Source organism: Crinia signifera, chromosome 3 (assembly GCF_055691185.1).
Source record: "Crinia signifera chromosome 3, ASM5569118v1, whole genome shotgun sequence".
NCBI lineage: Eukaryota > Metazoa > Chordata > Amphibia > Anura > Myobatrachidae > Crinia > Crinia signifera.
The window spans coordinates 237639307-237661629 of NC_139219.1; the positions used below are offsets into that span (position 1 = coordinate 237639307).

General features: G+C 45.2%; 1 protein-coding gene and 1 long non-coding RNA gene across 6 annotated transcripts in view; one reads left to right on the forward strand and one right to left on the reverse strand.

Annotated features, from left to right (window-relative positions):
• The window catches only part of KCNMB2 (potassium calcium-activated channel subfamily M regulatory beta subunit 2), a 521316-nt gene that overhangs the window by 144812 nt on the left and 354181 nt on the right, over window positions 1–22323 (reverse strand). The window lies entirely within an intron of this gene.
• The window catches only part of LOC146062681 (uncharacterized), a 56855-nt gene continuing 38266 nt past the window's right edge, over window positions 3735–22323 (forward strand). The window contains exon 1 of the long non-coding RNA XR_014471460.1: window positions 3735–4144. This is a non-coding gene — a long non-coding RNA (uncharacterized LOC146062681). The remainder of the gene's footprint in view (window positions 4145–22323) is intronic.

The following is a 22323-nucleotide window of genomic DNA, read 5'->3' on the forward strand; positions in this document are numbered from 1 at the left end:
TGGCTACAATGTATGTGGATAAATATATCCTAAATTTTACAAAATGTATTTTATTAATAATACGTACAATCACAAGATATGTAGATATGTAGAATACCATCAAATATGCCACACCTTTCCCTATAGACAGTAACTTACTGTATACATATATCATACAGTGGTTGGAAATCCTATACTTTCATTTCACTGACGCCTCTAAGAACATTGCAATACATAAATGCTAGGTATTCCTAGCATCCAATGTGATTTACCCATGTCCCCAACATAGGGGCAAAGGGGACAGAGTGTGATTTTTGAAAGAAGAAATGGTTGGGCAACATTGCATTTTGCATATATAAAAGAATATAAGCACAGAAGTTTAACATTTTTAAATATACAACTTGCCGGGTGCAATATTGTGTGGAATTACACCAGAAACAGAATAAAAGATGTCTCAGAGCCCGGTGAGATTACACCAGAAACAGAATAAAAGATGTCTCAGAGCCCGGTGAGATAGCTATTATTGCATCTCTCTCTCTCTCTCTCTCTCTGGGCCAGATGTATCAAGCTTCAAAAGTGATAACATGGAGAGTGATAAACAGCCAGCCAATCAGCTCTTACCTTTCATTTTTCAAACCCAGCCTGTGACATGGCAGGTAGGAGCTGATTGGCTGGCTGTTTATCACTCTTCATTTTATCACTTTTGAAGCTTAGTACATCTGGCCCTCTCTCTCTCTCTCTCTCTCTCTCTCTCTCTCTCTCTCTCTCTCTCTCTCTCTCTCTCTCTCTCTCTCTCTCTCTCTCTCCTTTATTATGCTGCACAGTTTTAAATAAAGAAAATAGAAATGTGGGATCTCCTCCTGTAACTTTATCTAGCTATAGTGCTTGTGCCTAGCCTGGTATCAGAAAAATCTTTTTATGATAGCAACAGTAAAGGCCCCCATACACTAGGCCCCCGACTTCCCCCTGAGCTTCCCCGGCTGCACTTGATGTGCCATTTTTTACATGTGATAAATCGTCTTGATTTATCACATGTAAAAAACCCGGGGAGCAGGGGGGGGGCTACAGAGCAGGGCTGCTGGTGGGAGCAGGGGGGGCTGGGGACGCTGCGGGGGACACAGGCGGAATAGAGCCGGGCAGAGGGAGCCGGGAGCTGTCAGTGCTAGAAAAAAAAGCCTATACAATGAATGGGCAGCCTGTGATTGGCTGAGCGCTCTCTCAGCCAATTGCTGACTGGCTGAGAGAGCGCTCAGCCAATCACAGGCCGCCCATTCATTGTATGGACTTTTTTTTTTTATTCAGTACTGACAGCTCCCGGCTCCCCCTGCCCGGCTCTATGCCGCCTGTGTCCCCCGCAGCGTCCCCTGCTCCCTCCACCGCCACGCCGCCCCACTAGGTCCCAAGTCGGGTGGTCGGACATGCAGCAGGTCCGACCACCCGACGCAGATCCGATGCGCACGGGACCGTGCATCGGATCTGAGGGGACATCAAAACTTGCCGATTTTGGTCCGATTTCGGCCAGATCCAACTGATCTGGCCAAAATCTGACCAAAATCGGCTAGTGTATGGGGGCCTTAAGCTTGACCCACCAGGGCTATGGAGTACTGAAGTCGCTAGTGCTAATGAAACTAGGGCTGATTCGACCCACAAAGGGGGCCAAGGTGTCTTTTTTCTGGTGGGATGATGGTGGGTTGACCTCCGCACTGGTGGCCCCTCGCTTTTATGTTTCCACTAAACCTGTCTGGTGAAAATATTTGGGGGAACCATTTACTTTTTCTTTCTTGATTCTTACAATATTAGTTAGGCACTAGTGCCAATAGGACTATTTTTCTGCCAGAAATAATGGGATTGATATTGGCCACAGATAGTGGGATTAATATTTGTTGGCACTCCACTGAAAACACCCCTTTTCCCCCATAAATATTGTCTAATATATACCCCCCCCCCAAATAGGGCTTAATTTAAGATAAAGTATTATTTTTTATTTATTAACAGTTTCTTATATAGCGCGTACATACTCCGCAGCGCTTTACAGAGAATATATGACCATTCACATCAGTCCCTGCCCCAGAGGAGCTTACAATCTCTATTCCCTACCACATGTACATGCACACACAGACATTCTAGGGTTAATTTTGTTAGAAGCCAAATAACCTCCCAGTATGTTTTTGGTATGTGGGAGGAAAACCGAAATGAGCCAAAATTATGCGACACACAATGAGCCAAAATTCAAATGGAATGAGCCAAAAATCACATTATACCACCCAGATGAAGCAAAGATTCAGGTTACGGTGCCCATACATGGAGCGATGTGCTCAGTGTGTTTTAAACTAGATCGTATTGCATTCAGTTAAAAACATATGCAATGTGTTAAAGCAGCGTGCGTTTTGAACTATAAGCAATGCGATCTAGTTCAAAAAGTAAGTTCAGCACATACTTTTTGGGGTGACCGCCCATTGCCTCGCAAAACAGGTTTGCTCTGTGTATGGGCACTTTTTTGCCAAAGTTAAAGTGGCAAAATTCACGTCATGCCACCTGGAAATGTATATAGTAATGGTAAATGACAAATAAACATCCTTTGTGGGCCAGGAGGACAAATGGAACTGTACCCTGTGTTTTTAGATGAGGATCCTTTGCAAAATTAATAACAAAAGTGGATAGCAAGCCACAACTGAAACCTGGAGCAGGTCTTTTAATCATTTTAGAAACTCTCATGAGAAACGCCTATTAACCAGTGACGTGCGGTGAGGTTAGTGGTCGGTGAGGCACTGGCTCGGTGGAACGAGCGACAACGCGGTCTGTGGTGAGCGTTGGGTCCGGGTTGCTTCTGCGCTGACAGGCAGGTGCAGGAGCTGCCTGTCTGCAGAGACCGGCAGAGCAGCTCCTGCTTGACAGCGCAGAAGCAACCCGGACGCAGTGCTTGCCACAGACCCCGCCGTTGCTCACTCCACCAAGGCACCACAGGGTCTGCCCATTTGTCTGCCCACATACCTCTTTTCCTTAAAAGAACACTTGTGGCCAAATGTACTAGCCAGAGTTCAGTGGCTGTGTGGGCTGTGTGGGATGCCGGCTGAAGTCTGAGGTTTTTTTTAAAAGGCAATCATGGTTTTTCCTTGTAAATGTCTGCCTCTTGAAAACAACCTCTGAGTTCAGCCGGCATCTCAAACAGCCACTGAACTCCGGCTAGTACATTTGGCCCATATACTTTAATTTAGTTAGAAACTTTCAATAAAAGCACACTTATTTTACAGAAACACACAGATACAGGCACACCTATCACCTTTACACATACACACACCTCTATCACTTTACACAAACCTCTGTCACTGTACACAAAATCACACGTCTGTTATGCTGCTTTCCCACTGCCAAACCTGCTTTGACCCGTTTTTTTAAACGGTTCTTTAAACGGGTCAAAGCAGGTTTAACCCCTTTCCCACTGCATGTAGTAAACGGTATATTACTGGTTAATTACCGGTTTTGTACCTTTCACACTGAACCCCTTGTGAAAGCTACAAAACGGTAATCAACCAGTAATATACCCCCCCTCCAGGGGCGGATTGGCCTGCCGGGAAACCGGGTCATTTCCCGGTGGGCCGGCCCATAATAGACCTAAAGCGGCCGCTCACCCTCCCTGGCTGGGCCGCGGACCGCACGGCCGCGGCCGCAGCAGTTTTCCCTAAACAAATATGGCTGCGGGAGGGCTGGTGAAAAGTAAGAAGCCAGCAGTAAAAATGGCCGCGGGAGGGCTGGTGCGCATGTGCGGCGACACGCAGCTGCTCCCGCGGTTCTGTCACTGTGAACTGTTACCTGTGGGCAGGGAGGCGCCGGCCATGAGATGTGCTGCCCTCCCTGCTGTACACCCCCCTGCTGTCAGGCTCTGTGGCTGCCCGGCAGCCAGTACACTGTCACACTGACTGCATTGAGGCAGCCAGCAGCGCCGGCAGCACACAGAGCTGAGCTCCGACCTGGCTCCCAACCCCCTTTGATGTCATCAATCATGACATGACAGCGGATCCTGGAAAGGGGGCGGAGCTACACGAAGTGGAGGGGCGGGGCTTCGCGAGTGGAAGGGGGCGGAGCTTCGCGAGTGGAAGGGGCGGAGCTACACGGGCACACTAATGAAAGAACTTGAAAGAAGTACAGCCAGCAGCCAGCTTTAAAGGTAAATACAGTTGTGGTGCTGGTGTTACACAGCACTACTACTGGTGCGGGCATTATGCAGCACTACTACTGTTGGCAACTGATGAGGGCATTATGCAGTCACTGCATAATGCCCTCATCAGTTGCCGACAGTAGTGACACTGCATAATGCCCACACCAGTTGCCGACAGTAGTGACACTGCATAATGCCCACACTGCATTGCAGTGTCACTACTGTCGGCAACTGGTGCGGGCATTATGCTGTGTCACTACTGTCGGCAACTGGTGTGGGCATTATGCAGTGTCACTACTGTCGGCAACTGGTGTGGGCATTATGCAACGCTATTACTGTTGGCAAATGGTGCAGGCGTTACGCAGCGATACTACTTTCAGCAACTGGTGCGGGCGTTATGTAGCGATACTACTGTCGGCAAATGGTGAGTGTGTTACGCGGTGCTTCTAATGTCAGCAACTGGTGAGGGCATTATGCAGTGTCACTACTGTCGGCAACTGGTGTGGGCATTATGCAGTGTCACTACTGTTGGTAACTGGTGTGGGCATTATGCAGTGTCACTACTGTTGGTAACTGGTGTGGGCATTATGCAGTGTCACTACTGTCGGCAAGTGGTGTGGGCATTACGCAGCGCTACTACTGTTGGCAAATGGTGCAGGGGTTACGCAGTGATACTACTGTCAGCAACTGGTGTGGGCGTTATGCAGCGATATTACTGTCGGCAAATGGTGAGTGTGTTACGCGGTGCTTCTAATGTCAGCAACTGGTGAGGGCATTATGCAGTGTCACTACTGTCGGCAACTGGTACGGGTATTAAGCAGCAATACTATTGTTGGCAACTGGTGAGTGTGTTAAGCAGCGCTACTACTGTCGGCAAATGGTGAGTGTTATGCGGTGCTTTTATTGTCAGCAACTGGTGAGGGCATTATGCAGTGTCACTACTGTCAGCAACTGGTGAGGGTATTAAGCAGTGCTACTACTGTCGGCAACTGGTGAGGGTATTAAGCAGTGCTACTGTCGGCAACTGGTGAGGGTATTAAACAGCGCTACTATTGTCAGCAACTGGTGAGTGTGTTACACAGCACTACAACTGTCGCCAAATGGTGAGTGTGTTATGCGGTGCTTCTATTGTCAGCAACTGGTGAGGGCATTATGCAGTGTCACTACTGTCAGCAACTGGTGAGGGTATTAAGCAGTGCTACTACTGTCGGCAACTTGTGAGGGTATTAAGCAGTGCTACTGTCGGCAACTGGTGAGGGTATTAAGCAGCGCTACTACTGTCTGCAACTGGTGAGTGTGTTACACAGTGCTACTGCTGTCGGCAAACAGTAAGTGTGTTATGCGGTGCTTCTATTGTCAGCAACTGGTGAGGGCATTATGCAGTGTCACTACTGTCAACAACTAGTGAGGGCATTATGCAGTGTCACTACTGTCGGCAACTTGTGCGGGTGTTACGCAGCGCTACTACTGTCAGCAACTGGTGTGGGCATTACACAGCGCTACTACTGTCGGCAACTGGTGAGTGTGTTACGCAGCGCTACTACTGTCGGCAACTGGTGAGTGTGTTACGCAGCGCTACTACTGTCGGCAACTGGTATGGGCGTTACGCAGTGCCACTACTGTCGGCAACACCACTGCAGGATGTGCTCTCCTCCCCGTCTTCAGCAGCGCTGGTGGCGGGATGGCAGATGTTGGGCTCAGGGCTGGACTCGACTTGATTACACAGTTTACAGTAATGGGGGCATACTGCAATGGGCACTACTCCAGGCATTGTAAAGGGCACTACTGTTGGCATTATGTATAATAGGCATTACTGGGTGTAATATCCAAATTGAGCTGCATGCACATTTGACGAACAATTTTGATGAGCAACTGGCAGGTATGCGCATCATCATTCGCCGTTCGTCGCTTGCAGAATGAAAGATATTTTGACCAATTTCATTCAGAAGGGCCAAAATGAAGAAATTGGTCACAACATTGGTAAAAAAAATTGTACAGTGTGTATGGACCAATTGCACTAATGGGGCATTGTGTAAAGGGCACTACTGGTGGCATTATATTTTGTAATGGGCATTACGTCGTGGCATAATGTGTAATGGGCATTACGGTGTTCTGCATATTGGCCTTCAGTCTGGTTGACTCGGTAAGCTCCAAAGCTTGCAGCTTTATGGGTGTTTTTGAAAAAGAGTTATTGCACTAAGGAGCGCCTGTTCTTGTCTTACACACACTGTGTATATATACCAATGTTATGGTCTCGGCACTCCAGGTTACTCAATCATCCAATTTGTGCGGTGCCCTCCAAGAAATTGCAGTTCAAAAATAAACACTCGGAGCGGCGGCACTCACAGTGAGTGCCGCCACTCCGTGTGTTATATATATATATATATATATATATATATATATATATATATACAGTCCACTATGTCGGCACTCCGCAATAAATATTCAATCCGGGTGCACTCCAAAAAATAGAATATCCATCCAGCGAAAGGAGGCAAACGGACACCAGCAGGTGAATAGAATAAATCAAGCTGTATTTAGCGCCAAGCGCCTTCGAGGTAATAATGTCTTCCTCAGGGCACAGCAATAACCATAACAATTATTTTCGCTGGATGGATATATAATATATATATATATATATATATATATATATATATATATATATATATATATATATATAGGTATACTATTTTTTTTAGAGCCAAACATATGACAAAAAGCTTTGCTCTAATTTATATGTATGGGGAGGTTCCGTAATGAGCATGTATGAGAGAGGCGCTCCCTTAATGAGTGGAGGAGCAGCATGCCGTATGTAATGTAATTGTGGTGCCGGAAGCACTGCTCGCCTTTAATACAAAGTACAGCGGGAAGCACTGAAGCTGCCTGCCCCATATGGTCTACCCACATCTCGTCTCCTGCAGGAATGTGCTGCTGGGCCCAGTGGTGCAGGGATTTATTTATTTATTAGCTGTTTTTTACATTCCGCAGCGCTGTACAGAGTATAGTTGAACATTCACATCAGTCCCTGCCCCAGTGGAGCTTACAGTCTATATTCCCTACCACATATACACACGCACACAGATTTATGTATTTGGTGGTATAAAAAGTCTATTATAAATGTGTTATGCTTTCCTTCCGGTTACAGGGGGTCAGCTATTCACAGTATGGGCTATTTCACACACTCCAGCTCCTGCCGGGCAGCGAAATCCCGCACGGCCAGGGTGCCGTTCCGCACGCAGCAGTTTACAATGGTAGGGATGGCCACAGCCCGGCAGCCGTCCCTTCCAGTGGTGGGATCTGGCTGCAACCGGGCGGCCGGGCTGTTGCGTCCCGTGTGAATGGACACATTAACAACTACTGTGTGCGGCACGGCTTTTGGCCATGTGGGATTTTGCCGCACGGCAGGAGCCGGAGCGTGTGAAATAAGCCTTAGGGCATGTATCGGAGTGATATGGGCGAGTTGCTGATAGTGGTGGCATACAGAGAAGCTGATTTGCTCGCATTGGAGGCCATACTGAGATGGATCATCTGCATCTAGGATAGGGCTGGTGAAAGTTTCAATAATGCAGCCAATGGTGGCAGCGTAGCAGCATTAGCATAAAGTCGCATATGCAACTGCATAAAAAAATACAAGGAAGGTCGCAACTGCATGCAACTCTGAATCAGATTCTATTCGTAGGGATCCACCCTCTCTTGACAGACTCCACCCCCTCAGCAGACCCCGCCCCCAGGGCTGCTTCCATAAATTTCCCGGGCTGGTTTTACATCCCAATCCGCCCCTGCCCCCCTCCCCTGTGCCCACCCTCCCCTGATACTTACCTGCGTGGGGGATCCGGGCAGCGGGGTTCACGCACTTCTGGGAAAGCATCTGGTCCGGCATGGGCACAGTACTTGGGGTCCCTCAGGATGCTGGGCAGTGGGGACGCTCCGGGGACCATCCCACATGTACACGGTGCTGTGGGTGCTGGTGGTGCAGCAGGGTCATTTTGCGGTCCATTCGGGGTCCATAAGGCGTTGGGGCAGTCCCTGCAGCTGATGGGAACTAATAGTTCCCACTATGCGCATGTCTACTGAGCGCCGTGCATATCAATGAGCCGCTAATTACATATGCGCATATGTAATTAGCGGCTCATTGATATGCACGGTACTCATTAGATATGCGCATATTAGTTCTATTAGTTCCCATCAGCTGCAGGGACTGCCCCGACGCCGTATGGACCCCGAATGGACCGCAAAATGACCCTGCTGCACCACCAGCACCGTGTACATGTGAGATGGTCCCCGGAGCGTCCCCACTGCCCAGCATCCTGAGGGACCCGAATTACAGTGTGCCCATGCCGGACTGACAGGGAGGGGTACTGTCAGTCAGGCTGACAGTACCGGCCGACGGGGAGACGGGGATGGGAGGGAGCAGCAGCCGCACCGCAGACAGGGCAGTGCCCTGCCTCTGCTATGGCACGGCTCCGCTTGGTGCAGGGGGATCCTTGCTGTGCCCACGCCCCCCCCCCCCCCCAAATGACAGGGTGGCCTGGACCCATAGCAAGTGCACCCCCTGCACCCTTTATCGTTACAAGCGGCACCTATAGAAGAGCCTCGGCGATAGTGAGGGACGTGCTTTCTGCCTGTATGAAAGCACGCCCCTGTCACTGAGGAGGTGCCACTGTCCCCAATCACATCTGCCGCAGTGACAGGGGCGTGCTTTCATGTAGGCAGAAAGCACATCCTTTTCACTGAGGCACCGCTATAGGTGCCGTATATGCACCTTTTTTTAATGGGCTTTTGCAGCCGGGTGCTCAGCCCCTCCCACTGCCCTCTCCCTGTCTCTAATACTATACTACAGACAGCGGGAGGCACCGCACTTGGTGCCTCCTAAACTAATAAAAATAAAGAAAAATGGAGTAAAAATGATTATTATAATAATAATACAAAGCATATATATACTTATTTTTTGTATTATTTTATTATATTAATCATTAATGACAGGGGAGGCACTGCCTCACCTGCCTCCCCTGACTGCACGTCCCTGCTATTAACTCATATTAATTATTAAGATACATATTATACTGTGGACACTGAATATTCATAACTATGCAGTATGCATGTATACTAATAAGCCAACTCATTCTATGTTTGGGATATACAAATGTAATGAGGAAAAAAGCTTACTTCTGCTAATTGTTTCTGGAGGGTCAGAGATAAATCATTTCTTTATCATAATGAATGTATCATGGGTCCCATCTAGTTTTAGCAGTTAAACCATCTAAGAGGCACAATTCTGGGGGGTTAGGGTAAACTTAAAATAAGCATGCAGTTTTAGAGTTGCTGGTGGGTAACGCACAGTGGTAGTTGCTGCCATTAGGGTGCTGTGCCAACTATGCAGTGCAACGGGAATGGGTGGGTGTGTGTGTGTGTGTGTGTGTGGGGGGGGGGGGTTAGCACATATAAACATATGTTATACTGTATAATATATATATATGTGCTGACTTGTTATATAGGTAGCACTCTATGTATCACAGCCACTGCGGCTGAACTCAGCATTCGGCTTCTCTACTCCTCCCCCCCGTCAAAAGTCATTGGTTTTTTGAAGTACATAAAGGATAAAAAGCAAGTGAATTTCAAATGAATGACAAATGTATTACATTAAACATGCAGAATTTTTGTTCACTTTAAGGGGGAAATGTAATAGGATGAGAGATTCAGAAAGTTTTTTTTAAAAAGTGGCAATCATTAACACTGCAAAACCAGTTTGATTTTGCAGTGTAAATGATTGCCACTTTTAAAAACCTCTCACTTTCTGAATATCTCATCCTATTAAGTTTCACCCAGAATGTTTATCGCAAAAAGTTAAATATTTAGGTCTTTTTCTGAAATGTTGGGTGCATAAAAAAAAATTAAAGGTTGACTTTGGGGTAATTTGAGGTCATTTATTTTTTAACCCAATAACCCAATAATGATATGTAATTGTGGCCTAATTAAGCAAATTAAATTTTTTGAAATGCCTAATTAGTTGTGTGTGTGTTTCACACCTTCCAGACCCTTGAGGAAGCTGTGATACACACACACTGAAAAGGGAATTGGGCTGCGGCTCAATATTATGCCTTATTGGACTTGACCATTGAAACGGCAGCTGTCGGGTTCTCCACTGAAGCACGGGCTGGAGCAGATGAGTTTGTTTGTTTGAATTATTCAATGCCACTAACTGGTTCTAATTTAGGAAACTACTGTATAAATACATAGATGTGATGGAGATACAAGCATCAGTCATGATAGAGTCTTGCAGTTTTAAATGTGATGACAATACGGAGTTCCAGTAGTTTGTGTAAGTAATAGCATTACTCTTAAAAATATCATAAATACACAATCAATCATTGACTCTATCATTAAAGTTGTTAAGAGATAGTCCTGATTTGCAGTGGGCTAATAAGGTGTAAACCATGACATTTGGAATGTGACCACCACCGATGGAGTGTGGTTGGTGAAATAATTGTACAAATGTCAATATCATCCAAATACAATATTTGGAAAAGTCAGATTGCACTTAAATTGTAAGGACATTACTATTCTGTAAACATATTTTTTTTTTTTTTAGCAAAAGTGTGATTTACAAACACATTAAAATAAGGGCCCTTATTCTGGTTGGTGCGGATATGTCCGCGTGCGTTCGTTCCGCCGATGTTTTGTGTCTGCGCATGTGCAGAGGCATATCTGCGCATGTACGAAAGGGACATACGTCCAAATTCCGCATGAATTGTTTACACTACGAACAGGGGTTGGAGAGGGGCGTGGAGGGCTGTTTGGCCTCATTAACATATGCATACGCCCCACGTTTCATGGGCGTTCCCATGAAAACGCTGGGCGTACGTATGGTAATGCGGCCGTGATGCACGTGTAGGGGGCGGACATATGACATTGCCGGATGTCAGCTGCCCGCCCAGATCCCTGCTTTTGCACGGAGAAATGCCCGAGTGGTCTGAGCTCGCGGGAGCTGCCTGACTGCTCGGTCCTGCATTCGATGGTATGTGACCATCGAATGATGGGGGAGGTTCCCAGAGATGGAGGAGGTGTATACATGAGAAATCCACTCGTGCTCCGTGCGGTCAGCGGCTTACCGCATTCGGACGGAGTGAGCGATCCGTACGGAAGGCGGGGTTTAGGACGCACGGTCCTGGCCGCATATTCGGCTCCGGCCGCAAAGACCAGAATAGGGCCCAAGGTGAGTTTAAAAACACCAATAACTATTACTCAGTGTTGTGGCTTTGGACATATTCTGTGACCACCTCTTGAAAGACGTAGTGATGGAGGGCCCTAAGTTGGTCCCTGAGTCAGAGCTAGACAGAAGAAAGGATATAAAAAATTAGACCCCTCCATCATCTCGGCATAATAGCATAGCATTCCAATATGCAACCCACTACCACTTGAAATAGTAAGCTCAGGGAAATGACAGAGCTAACTGAGGGGTAGATGTATGAAGCAGTGATAAAGTGTCTGTTACTATATCACCGGCCAATCAGCTCCTGACTGGTAAGTTACAGGCTGGGTCTATAAAGGGAGTGTTTGGAGCTGATTGGCGGGTGATAAAGTACCAGGCCAATTGTGCAATTCATGCAATTTGACCACAACAATTCCAGATGAGGGAGCTGGTGCATTGTCGTGGTGAAAAAAAAACCAAACCTACAGTATGAATCAATCTGAAATTTGGTATGGCGTTGTTTGAAAGATGATACAGTAGTACATGACAGTAATAACAACTTTCCTCAGCAATGCCACCTGTCTTCAAACACAGGTACTTATTGATCCAGCCTCATATGTGTATATATATACACACACACACACACACACACACACACACACACACACACACACACACACACACACAGAAACGAACAAAGAGCTGGCATTACCCTCCACAAAGGAGCCCTGCCAGAGGGACCTTTAATACATTCAGAAATGCGGTAAAAATCCTGAAACCATTGTTTTATACCACATTTTATCTTTAGTGAATCCGGCTCATAAAGAGTTATTAGCATATTGTACAGTATCTGCAGCTCTATTAAGGCTAACAGAAGCACGATTACCAACGTAGTTTCAAAACAGTCTCAAAGCAAAGAACAATAGTTGTAAGCAAGAGACTTGTTTACAAGTATGTTTCATTGTGTGTGTCTGTCTGTGTGTGTGTATGTGTGCGTATGTCTGTGTGTGTGTGTGCAGAGCCAAGGGGTTACGAAGCAAGTCATGACATTTTTAACTTAAAATAAAGATTTTCCCTGCCTTATCACCAATTACATCTACTATAATTGGATTGTCCGCTTTGTCCTTGGTGCAAAAGCAGGCAGCAATTTCCCTGCATGCCAATGGTTTAGAGTCTAAAGTAAAATTTGTGCAACTTACTGAATAGAATGATATTTAGCAACATTAGGGCTAATTGATCCTCTTCTGACTGGGCTGCAAATTTGCAGGCTGATCAGTTATTGGAAGACCGCACATGGGCACGGATTATAGTGCGCATGAGCGAGCTATTCATGTGATCAAAGACAGCGATGGCCCTTTAATGCAGTCAAAATTCTATTGGTACTAGCACTTAGAACTATGTTCTTAGCTGCAACTACAACAGGACAGACAGTGTGGGATCCCCTAACTACTGTAGGTCGCTACCAACACTAGGCCATGAAGGTTATGGTATTTTCAATCTACAATGTCTAGGTCTACAGTCATAAGGATAACCACTATAGGTTGACAGGGTCAAAAGGTCAACAGAGGTCAAAAGGTCAACATTCAAAAAGTCAGCATGGTGAAAGGTTGACTTGTACATCTAACTGTACCTCATCTGCTCGCCATGATTCAGGCACCTATTATATTCTCTCTCCACACCATAATGGATGGTAGGCCATGAAATAGCACCTGGCGGCGTAGGTTGGTTCAGTTTGTTTTGAAATAAAGAATGTAGACCGTTTCCATGTCGACCTTGTCCATTTCGACCTTTTCACCATGTCGACCTTTGACTGTCAACCTTTTGACCCTGTCGACCTTTTGACCTTGGTGACCTGTGACCCTGTCAACCAATAGTGGTTGACCTTATGATTGTTGACCTAAAGTCCGGATACTGGCTGGGTGGTTGATGTCATGACAGGGAAATTTAGAGCATGGAGTTTTCCTGTCACTATGCCATCCAGCCCGAGCTTTTGCCTTGGTTGTCCAGTGTGAGAAAGCCCCTCTAACTGGTTTGGGGCAGACCGAGTGTATACAGGGTTTAGGTGCAATGAAGTATAGTAATGCAATGTACGCCATAGCAGCAGTTATTTTGGATGAACCTAGGCTATGGACCTGTGTTGCACACCATGCCAATACGGTTGGATTTTTAGCTGCGCATGCATCTAAGTGCATAAAAGGGTGCACGGAGTGTATACCTGAAGCCGCATTGTCATTGAGAAGTACAGTATTAAGGTACACGTGGGTGCACTACTCGCTTGTTCTTTTGATGTAAAATGCATCCAATGCTAAACGATTAAGCAAGTAATTGTCAGAAAGTTTTTCTATTATCAAAGAGCATTTGATAGTCTGTGATACCCATGTCTAAGATAATGCCTGAGTCTATGAGGTTTCGCTTGCATCAAGTCTGGAGAATTTTTTTCCTTTTAGAAGCTTCAAGTCACAGTCATCTGTACATTTCAATTCTCTCTGGGCTAATTACTCATGTCCTTAACACTCCCATGGCTTTTGGCCAACACTATTGATTGTGGCTTATCATCGATCACCCAAGTCAAACACAACCAGAAATACTAAACAACACTGCACAGCCAGGAGAATCATGAACGAAAGCATCAGACTATGAAAGCAGTGCAATTCTGGCATATAGAGATTTAAGTCAGTGCTGTCATGACAGCAGTGCAAGAGGTGGTGGTTTCATCCCGGTGTCACCATCTGAGGGTTGACACCAAAAATTTGTAACAATATGTGTAGCACCCCACTCCGGTCAGAGTTTAGGAGCCAGCATTGCATCCAACCCAATCACTGGGGGCATCCCGCATCTCCAGTGGTTTGGGGCGCAACACCTAGCCACATCGGTTGGGCCTGTTCTTTATAAAGATAAATGTCTTTATTTTAAATTCCAGTTATACTGGTCTGCAAGTTCTCTAACATTGATGTATAATACGTTTTTATTTCTATAAAGAAGATGGAGAGCTGTTTTTGCTGTACTGTTTTACAGAGGTTTTTTTAAGTTTTTGAAGGAAATGTGTATTTGACAAGCAAAGCAAATAATTAAAACAAACAAATGTGCCTGTACAAATGTGGCAAAATTATTAGGTGTGGCACAGAACCGTAGAAGCAGCACCAATGCTCCCCTATTGCACCAGTATATGGCTTATACATGGTGGCGGAAATAGCTCCCTACAGTTTAGAGCAGGACCAGATTCCTGGTCCTCAAGTACCCCCCAACAGTGCATGTTTTCCAGGTCACTCATTATTCAGACACATTTGAAAAGATCCACAGTTGGAGCTAATTATGTCACTTGTGATTCTGTGTGGAGACCTGGAAAACGTGCACTGTTGGGGGTACTTGAGGACCAGGGTTGGGAACCACTGGCTTAGAGAACTGCTAGTAGCATCCCGGTTGTGGTGTAGAGCCAGAGAATTCTTAGAACTTAAGATGAGCCCTATTTTTTACTTATAGGTAATATTATCCTCATGTTTTGGTAGTGCAAAACCACCTTCATTTGTTTTGGCTTTGGATTTTTTTTTTTTTTTTTTAATGTTTTAGTTGGTAAAAGCAGCTAAAATCATTTAATTTGCCATACAGTATTAGTCTTAATATCATTAGTTTTTAGTTATTTCCAGTCAATTTTGAATAGATCACAACTCACAATATTATTCACTAATATTGGCCCTTATTCTGATCGGTGCGTCCGGATCCGATTATGCGGCCAGGACCGTGCGTGCGAAACCCCGCCTTCCATACGGATCGCCAACTCCGTCCGTACGCGGTAAGAAGCTGGCCGAACGGACCGCACGTGTATTTTTCACGGAATATGCCTCCTCCATCTCATGGAACCTCCCCCATCATTTGATGGTCGCAGACCATCGAATGCAGGACCGACTGCTCCACCAGCTCCCGCAACCTCAGACCACACAGACATTTTTCCGTGCAAAAGCAGGGATCTGGGCGGGCAGCTGACATCCGGCGATGTCATATGTCCGCCCCCTACACGTGCGTCACGGCCGCATTACCATACGTACGCCCAGCGTTTGCATGGGAACGCCCATGAAACGCGGGGCGTATACATATGGTAATGAGCCCAAATAGCCCTTCATGCCCCTCTCAACCCCCTGTTCGGAGTGTTCACATTTCATGTGGGATTTGGCCGTACGCCCCACTCGCACATGCGCAGAGACGCCTCTGCACATGCGCAGACACAAAACATCGGCGGCACGAACGCACGCAGATATTACCGCACCGATCAGAATAAGGGCCATTGTCCAGAGGCTGGCTGGCTAAACTTAGCAATAAAGCAGTGACACAAACACATGGCTGTTTAAAGGACTATAGCACATCTAAGATACATTGCCACACAGCAGTGTCAGACAGGTTGTCACTTCAATGAACTATATGACTCTATATAACCAAGCATGTTTTTATTAAGAAAGAACTACAGTAGATCAGAGACCTGACGTCAGTACTGGGAAATGGAGGTGGAGTTTATATGTCAAGGAAGGCATGTAAAGGTTCATTGATTCATAAATGCATTAACTTAAATGATTGATTAAAAAAACCCAGCCCATTATGAAAACAAAAGTGGTGCAAGATAGAATTGACTAGCATAATTTAACAAACCAAGCACTTCAGTGACAGGGACTGACACTTTTTTGGGCTGAAGTGCTTGGTTTGTTGGATGAAGGATGAACCCTGGTCATTAATGAGGATGATGATAGTGAAAATTGCATGTACTAGTCAAAACTTCTGGTATCTGAAACTGGATTACTTGTTATTATTTTTATATTTTATTATAGTTTTGTTAAATAAGTTGCATGAGCTCTATGCACAAGATGTAATGGGAAAGAGGTTCCTAGATGCTTAATATCCCTATCTCTACTAACTTTGCCATCACAAATGGTACAGATGCCTTTGCAAATGTTGTCAGGATATGGGTAAAAATAATTCCACACCCTAGAACAGTGGTTTTCAACCTCGGTCCTCAAGAACCCCAACAGTGCACATTTTCCAGGCCTCCTCATGAAATCACAGGTGAAATAATTAGCTCCACCTGTGATCTTTTCAAATGTGTCAGTAAATAATGAGTGCACCTGTGCACCTGCCAGGTCACCTGGAAAATGTGCACTGTTGGGGTTCCTTGAGGACCGAGGTTAAGAACAACTGCCCTAGAATGTTCCATTTTAGTGTTTCAGCTCAGGAATGACATGGGCTTTCTTTTTATCACAAGCAAGTACTGCTGCGACTGGTGGCTGACTTATCCTCATTAGCTGTAAAGATAAATTTGTATAGAAGCAAAGACAAAATTGCTTTTTGGGGTACTCTTTGTGGGTTGGGATCATTTGGTCTACAGCATTATGGTCGACAGTCATTAGGTCAACACCATTAGGTCAACACCATTAGGTCGACATGGGTCTAGGTGGAAAGGTCATTAGTTCGACAGGTCATTAGTTCGACGGTTAATTAGTTTGACATTGTCTAGGTCGACAGTGAAAAGGTCGACATGGGGTTTTTCACAGTTTTTTACCTGAATGTCAACACAGTCGACATGGACACAGTTTAAAGTGCACCGCATCCCCTCGCATCGATCGCTGCACTCGCAATGCATCAGGCATGGTGCCTCGCTACGCTCGGCACACTATTTTATTCTCCCACCACGCCCTAGTGGATCGTAGGGCATGAAATACCGCCTGTCGGCACAAGTTGGCTCAAAAAACAGTGGAAAACTCCATGTCGACCTTTTGACTGTCAACATAGACAATGGCGAACTAATGACCTGTCGAACTAACAACCTTCGAACTAATGACCTTTCGATGTAGAACCATGTCGACCTTTTACCATGTTGACCTAGACCCATGTCAACATTTGCCCATGTCGACCTAATGGTGTCGACCTAATGACTGTCGACCATAATGCTGTATACCAAATGACCGCATCCTCTCTTTGTAATGTTGTCTTCCTTTGCTTCTATGCAAATTTGTCATACTGAATTTTTGAAGCACCACCAACCATATGCAACACCTACTATAGTAAATGTAGTACATATGTTGGTTTCATATAAAGATTCTTATTGTAATTATCCACATTTGTGCTACTCCATCTACAATTGTTTGTGATTATTCTCAATAGAATTTCAGGTACCCTTTCATAAACTTTGTGTCCCCTGGAACACTTTTAGTAGATGCTGAAGTTCTATCACGACAGGCAGTCACCACACGAGTACTGGGTTGCTGCTCTTGCTCTTCTGTTGACTGGACAATATCGACTTGCAGCACTACTAGTAACAGTGTCACCCACTGAACAATACTTGTTAAGTACAGTGTCTGAACACCAACACATTTAATTTTTTTAACAGTGCAGTAAGTAACAGTGGCACCTACAGTATGAATGCTAAGTTATTTTGCAAGTACAGTGCATGAAAAAACACCACATATTTTATATTTTTAAAACTGCAATCCAAATGGGTGAAACGGTTGCCCAATTTACTCCATGCATACATTGAAATTAACATTTTTATATATACTGTAGATATAGATAAATGTCAGATAGTGATAACATTTATTGTTTAGAAATGTATAGTCACAAAGTTTAACTGTCTATAAATACTTTGATATTAGGTAACTGGATGCTAGTGTGGCTGCAAAGCAACTGAAGTACCCAAAGATGTAGAAGTCAATTATTATTGTGCATATTAATGAATGCTGTCACAGGGATATGGTTATTTTTTTTTAGATTGCAATAGCAGAATGCATTACACGCTGCGATCGCGAGTATCACATCGCACAGTAAAAAAGTATGTAATGCAAAAGGCATGCATTGCGATGCGATCCTGCCCATAATGGGTGTGATCATCGCACCATGTATGGGCACCTTAAGTGATACAGAAGCTGAGTTCCAATGCCAAATGGTATGAGGCAAGCTAAACACTGTGTCTGACCATAATGTATTTTAATGCACGGATTCTCTTCTTCTCCTCGTATTATGCAGATTCCCTTCTTCCCCTACATTGCATTTTTAGCCACTGTTATTGAAATATTCAAAATTAAATTATATTGAATAAAATAATAATCTTTTTTACAAGCCAGAAATTGCAAAAATGTCAAATAGTGATGGCAAACAAATTAAAATCGAAGAATGTAATAAAATCTATTGTGGGCAAAATAATGTGATTTTTTTTTGTGCCATGTGGGAAAATTAAAATGTTTCTTCAATTCAAAATTTATGGAGAGGGTTAAACATCCAAGGCTGTGTGTACCTGGGAAGCATGTGACTCGACATCCAATAAGGAGACAAGGGATGGTAGTGTTAGCTGGGATATCCAAGCAGGAAAAGGAAGAGTATTCCTCTTTTTCCTGAGAAGATCCTGGTGAGTGGCTGTGTTCCCCTGTAGCTCAGGCTCATCTAGTATTTTTTGGGTCAGTGGGTTCCCCGCCGCGATGGACGTTCCGGCCCGACCACCGGGTCTGGTAGGGGCCTCGTGGTGGATCCTGCTGCCCCCAGGTTTGACCGTTCCCATCTCTCTGCTGAACTGTCGTCTGTGGCCGTGGCTCTGGTGCCACTGATAGCGGGCTGCCTTAGCAGGCTAGTGGATCACGGAAGGGCCTGCAGGAGACTGGCGAAACTATAGAGGATCAGTTCCCCGGTTGCTCCCAATTTGTCAGGGCCTTCAGGCAAATGGGGTCTGCCATGTTGGATGGTGGGGTATTTCCCGAGACAGGCCCTGCCCATAGTGTATGAAGGTGGGCATCCACACAGGGGCGGTCCCGTGGGACCCCTAGGCCCCCACTACATGTTCCTGAGGACGAGGACCAGTTCAATGAAGACAAACCAGAGGCTGCAGGAGATGATGATGGCGGTGACGAAGATGATGACATGTGGGAGAATCAGCCAGAGAGGTCAGGTGAGGGCTCTTCCGATGGAGAGCCGTGGTCCTGTGCAGGTTCCTCCTATGATGGGTCACACTCCATGCACTCCTCCTCTTTCCTCCTCCTCCTCCATGGGGGGGGGGGTGTCCGATGTGGGTAGTACTGCTAAGGCCTGTAAGTGCGCAGCAAAGTATGCCAGGAAAGAGGCTTGGAGACAGACTAGTCGCCCTAAGCGCAGGAGGTGACGGTGATATCGCGCAGGGAAAGAAAGAGACGCAACCTTCCGCGTGTAGTTCACTGCAACTACACCGCAGTCTGAGAGAAAGCTGTTGAGTGAAGATTGAGAAAGGAGATTTCATTAACCTTTTTAGCTTAACGGACGAGTCAAAAAAGGCGTAATTTGCTTTTATCGCAAGATCTCGTGCCCAGCCCGGAGCAAGCAGCAGGGCTAGCATTGTCCCTGCAGTGGGGATAGGACAAAGCTAGCCACTAATTACTGATGGGGATTGCAGGAGACAGCCCCGCTGAGCATTACTCGGCGGGCTGTCCCTAGCGCACGTTAGGTGCACTGTTAGTACATCTGAAAAAACATAATCCCCTCCAGTTAACTAGCGTTGATACATCTGCCCCAGTGCTCCTAGCTGCCCAGTTGGCAGCCAATAGAGCAGGCCCTCCAGCAGTTGTGAAACTACACATTCCATCATGCCTTGCCACTGTTTTGCTTTTAGGGAATGCTAAAACTATGGCAAGGCATGCTGGGATGTGTAGTTTTGGACATGCCTGCAGTAGAGGCTCCAGGACAGTAGTTAATAGTGTCACATTACCCAAATCACCTAGCTAGTGCACTGCTTTAGTCATTACGAACTGTCACATTTTCAAACATGCTGCATTCATTCCTAATATAGATCCACAGGTTGCCTGAAATACAGGAACTATTGGTAGATCTTGAGGATAGGTTTGGCCACCCCTGCTTACCGCATACTTGCCTACTTTTGAAAACTACTTTCAGGGAGATTATATTTGGTAATAGAATTTGCACGGCGCCCCATTGAGGGGGCGTGTCATGCTCCTCCCAAAGGGCATGTCTAGTTCCATATATGGAGAGATTGTGAACGTGGCACATAGAAACATGGGTGTGTAGTGCTAGATCTGAGAGGGATCTTGTACAATGACTTATATCCAAGTATAGCAGTTAGTAAGAGATACTATACTTGCTAAAGTGCTGGGAAATGGTGCTGACATGTCAATATAAATGTATCTATCGCTCATTCCCTTTTCCCCCATAAATGAAAGTGTAATGTGGGCTAGGTGAAATGAAGGAGATTGCTAGTCTAATGAGGGAGGGAGGGAGATTGTTGCTATTTCAGGGAGTCTCCTGTAGAATGCAGGAAGGTAGGCAGCTTTGGCTTACCGGCAGATGGCCGGAGGGGGGGGGGTTTCTTTCCGGTTGTGGGATTTGGTGGGTGGCTGCCTGTTCTGCCCCCAGTGAATTACACCGCTAGTGAATTACACATACAGTAGTTTTCTTCCTCATTGTTTCCCCAAACCCTACATAAGTATGTATAGTAAATATTTACTTGGAGACACATTTTTTCAGTGATTAAAACAGGACAAGTTTTAAATGTTACAAATTTGAATTGGATTATTTACAAATGTAGTCCAACACATATAAAGCAGTGCAAAATATGCTTCAATGACTTCATATTGTAATGATACATGGCGCCATTAAAATGAGTTTAGTCTACCTTGAATTGTTAATGCGATTTTAGCATTCTATCATCCAAACATGACATAATCATCTGCTATAGACATAGATCTTGCTGGTTGTTTAGTCAGAGGAAAGAGAACCAAAAGGTGCATGGAGAAAATGTTGGGAAAGGAATGGACAATACAAATGTAATGTAATAAAGACGTATGACTGGATAGTGTAAGGCAGCTCGTTGGTACATACTGTAAAAGTGAAGAGGGCTTATATTATACAGATGGACTTATGTTGCCAATACTAATGTTTAATCAGCACAAAAGATACACCCCATGCTTCCTTTTCAGTGCCACTTTCAGTAAAAGTGTGTGTTTATCTAGATCCACCATGAGGGGTGAGTACAGTATGTTAGGGCTCCACAGACTAACATGCAACATTACAGTATGCTTTACATGCAGTCTGTCTGTTTTGTGCTTCTGTCGGGGCTCTTCTCCATAGCATACCTCCCAACGGTCACCATTTTTTACAGACGTTCCTACTACCGCTTGGGCCAGCAGTGTCCCGTGGTGGTGGGGGACAGTTGGGAGTCCCCCCCTGAGCAGAGGTGAATAGCCGCTGTGCGCATTCATCTATTCCTGCAGGTAGAGAGGCTGGGGGCATGGCCAAAGGAAAAAAAGAGGTGCATTATGGAATTGTCCTTGGGCCCACCCTTATGTTGCGGAAATAGGACATGCACACTTTAACAAACCAATCATTTCAGCGACAGGGCTTACAAAACTGGCTGAAATTATTGGTTTGCGCAGACTGACATTATATATACATCAGTAGGTAGGCACCAGCAAACAGGTATTATATATATATACTGTACGTCAGTACTAGGCACCAGCAGCCAGGTATTATATATATGTCAGTAGGTAGGCACTAGCAGACAGGTATTTCTGCTGAAAAATAGCCCTGTATATATATATATATATATATATATATATATATATATATATATATATATATATATATATATATATATATATATATGTAATACCTGTCTGCTAGTGCCTACCTACTGACATATATATAATACAGTAGATAGGCACCAACTGAGTGGAATTATACATCAGTAAGCTAGGTAGGCACCAACAGACTGAAAGTATATATATGTCAGTAGGTATGCACCAGCAGACAGGTATTATATATATGTCAGTAGGTAGGCACCAGCAGACAGGTATTATATATATGGCAGTAGGTACGGACAAGCAGGCAGGTATTATATATACATCAGTAGGTAGGCACCAGCAGACAGGTATTATATATATACAGTATATGCCATTACTAGGCACCAGCAGACAGGTATTATATATACATCAGTAGGTAGGCACCAGCAGACATGTATTATATATACATCAGTAGGTAGGCACCAGCA